The sequence below is a fragment of the Dama dama genome, unplaced genomic scaffold, assembly GCF_033118175.1.
Source record: "Dama dama isolate Ldn47 unplaced genomic scaffold, ASM3311817v1 ptg000115l, whole genome shotgun sequence".
Lineage (NCBI taxonomy): Eukaryota > Metazoa > Chordata > Mammalia > Artiodactyla > Cervidae > Dama > Dama dama.
Window position 1 is genome coordinate 1,575,879 of NW_026870926.1, and position 3,702 is coordinate 1,579,580.

Here is a 3,702-nt window from a genome sequence, read left to right on the forward strand (position 1 = left end):
AGAGCGTGAAATGGTGTGAAAAATATGAAGAGCTTCAAAATGTGTCAAAAATATGAGGAACATGAAACAGTATGAAAAATAGCAGGAGCATTAAGTGGTGTTTAAAAACATGAAGAGCGTGAAATGGTGTGAAAAATATGAAGAGCTTCAAAATGTGTCAAAATATGAGGAGCATGAAACGGTCTGAAAAATTGGAGGAGCATGAAGCGGTGTTCAAAAACATGAAGAGCCTGAAAATGTGTGAAAAATATTAGGGGCATGAAACGGTCTGAAAAATAGGAGGAGCATGAAGCGGTGTTGAAAAACATGAAGCGCCTGAAAAGGTGTGAAAAATATGAATAGCTTCAAAAGGTGTCGAAAATATGAGGAACATGAAACGCTATGAATAATAGGAGGGGCACGAAACTGTCTGAAAAATAGGAGGAACATGAAACGGTGTTGAAAAACATGAAGAGCATGAAAAGGTGTGAAAAATATGAAGAGCTTCAAAAGGTGTCGAAAATAAGAGGAACATGAAATGGTATGAAAAATAGGAGGAGCACGAAACTGTCTGAAAAATAGAAGGAGAGTGAAATGGTGTTGAAAAACATGAAGATCATGAAAAGGTGTGAAAAATATGAAGAGCTTCAAAAGGTGTCGAAAATATGAGGAACATGAAACGGTATGAAAAATAGGAGGAGCATGAAGGGGTGTTGAAAAACATGAAGAGCCAGAAAATGTTTGAAATATATGAAGATCTTAAAAACGTTTCAAATATGTGAGGAGCATGAAACGGTCAAAAAATATGAGGAGCGTGAAGCGGTGTTTAAAAACATGAGGAGCATGAAACGGTCTGAAATATAGGAGTAGCATGAAACGGTGTTGAAAAACATGAAGAGCCTGAAAATGTGTGAAAAATACGAAGAGCTTCAAAAGTTGTGAAAAATATGAGGAGCATGAAACGGTCTGAAAAATAGGAGGAGCATGAAGCAGTGTTCAAAAATATAAAGAGCCTGAAAAAGTGTGAAAAATATGAAGAGCGTCAAAAGGTGTGAAAAATATGAGCAGCATGAAAAGGTCTGAAAAATAGGAGGAGCATAAAACGGTGTTGAAAACATGAAGAGCCTGAAAAGGTGTGAAAAATATGAAGAGCTTCAAAAGGTGTGAAAAATATGAGGAGCACCAAACGGTCTGAAAAATATGAGGAGCATGAAGCGGTGTTGAAAAATATGAAGAGCCTGAAAACTTGTGAAAAATATGAAGAGCTTCAAAAGGAGTGAAAAATATGAAGAGCTTCAGAAGGTGTGAAAAATATGAGGAGCATGAAAGGGTCTGAAAAATAGGAGGAGCATGAAGCGGCGTACAAAAACATGAAGTGCCTGAAAAGGTGTGAAAAAGATGAAGAGCTTCAAGAAATGTCAAAAATATGAGAAGCATGATGCGGTCTGAAAAATAGGAGGAACATGAAACGGTGTTCAAAAACATGAAGAGCCTGAGTAGGTGTGAAAAATATGAAGAGTTTCAAAAGGTTTCAAAATTTGAGGAGCATGAAAAAGTCTGTAAAGTAGGAGGAGCATGAAGCAGTGTTCAAAACATGAAGAGACTGAAAAGGTGTGAAAAATATGAAGAGCTTCAAAAAGTGTCAAATATGAGGAGCATGAAACGGTCTGAAACATAGGAGGACTATGAAACGGTGTTCAAAAACATGAAGAGCATGAAAAGGGGTGAAAAATATGAAGGAATTCAAAGGTGTCAAAAATATGAGATGTTTGAAACGGTCTGAAAAATAGGAGAAGCAATGAAACGGTGTTGAAAAACATGAAGAGCCTGAAAAGGTGTGAAAAATATGCCGAGCTTCAAAAGTTGTCAAAAATAGGAGTAGCATGAAACAGTGTTCAAAAACATGAAGAGGCTGAAAACGTGTGAACAATATGAAGAGCTTCAAAACGTGTCAAAATATGAGGAGCAAGAAACTGTGTTGAAAAAATGAAGAGCATGAATAGGTGTGAAAAATTTGACGAGCTTCAAAATATTTGAAAAATATGAGGAGCAAGAAACGGTGTGAAAAATAGGAGGAGCATGAAGCGGTATGAAAAATATGAAGAGCCTGAAAAGGTGTGAAATACATGAAGAGCTTCAAAAGGTGTGAAAAATATGACTAGCATGAAACGGTCTGAAAAATAGGAGGAGCATGAAGCGGTGTTGAAAATCATGAAGAAGAAGAAAAGGTATGAAAAATATATAGAGCTTCAAAAGGTGTGAAAAATATGAGGAGCATGAAACGGTCTCTAAAATAGGAGGAGATTGAAACGGTGCTGAAAAACATGAAGATCCGGAGAAGGTGTGAAAAATATGAAGAGGTTCAAAATGTGTCAAAAATATGAGGAGCATGAAACGGTCTGAAAAATAGGAGGAGCATGAAGCGGTGTTGAACAACATGAAGAGTCTGAAAAGGTGTGAAAAATATGAAGAGTTTCAAAAGCCTTCAAATATATGAGGAGCATGAAACGGTATGAAAAATAGGAGGAGCATGAAACGGTGTTCAAAAACATAAAGAGCCTGAAAAGGTGTGAAAAATATGAAGAGTTTCAAAAGTTGTCAAAAATATGAGGAGCATGAAACGGTCTGAAAAATAGGAGTAGCATGAAACCATGTTGAAAAACATGAAGACTCTGAAAAGGTGTGAAAAATATGAATAGCTACAAAAAGTGTCAAAAATATGAGGAGCATGGAACGGTCTGAAAAATAGGAGGTGCATGAAACGGTGGTCAAAAACATGACAAACCTGAAAAGTTGGGGAAAATATGAAGAGCTTCAAAAGGTGTCAAAAATATTAGGAGCATGAAACGTTCTGAAAAATAGGAGGAGCATGAAGCGGTGTTGAAAAACATGAAGAGACTGAAAAGGTGTGCAAAGTATGAAGAGCTTCAAAAGGAGTAAAAAATAGAAGGAGCATGAAACCGTCTGAAAAATATTAAGAGCATGAAACGGTGTTGAAAAACATAAAGAGCATTAAAAGCTGTATGAAGAGCTTCAAAGGTGTAAAAAATATGAGGTGTATGAAACGGTCTGAAAAATAGGAGGAGCACGAAACAGTCTGAAAAATAGCAGGAGCATGTAACGGTGTTGAAAAACATAAAGATCATTAAAAGCTATGAAAAATATGAAGAGCTTCAAAAGGTGTAAAAAATATGAGGTGCATGAAACGGTCTGAAAAATATGAGGAGCATGAAACGGTCTGCAAAATAGGAGGAGCATGAAACGGTGTTGAAAATCATGAAGAGCTTCAAAAGGTGTCAAAAATATGAGGAGCATGAAACGGTCTGAAAAATATGAGGAGCATGAAACGGTCTGCAAAATAGGAGGAGCATGAAACGGTGTTGAAAATCATGAAGAGCTTCAAAACTTTTTCAAAAATATGAGGAGCATGAAACGTTCTGAAAAATAGGAGGAGCATGAAGCGGTGTTGAAAAACATGAAGAGCCTGAAAAGGTGTGAAAAACATGAAGAGCCTGAAAAGGTGTGGAAAATATGAAGAGCTTCAAAAGGTGTCAAAAATATGGGAAGCATGAAACTTTCTGAAAAATAGGAGGAGCATGAAGTTGAGTTGAAAAACCTGAAGAGCCTGAAAAGGTGTGAAAAATAAGAATAGCTTCAAAAGCTGTGAAAAATATGAAGAGCTTCAAAAGGTGTAAAAATTATGAGGTGCATGAAACGGTCTGA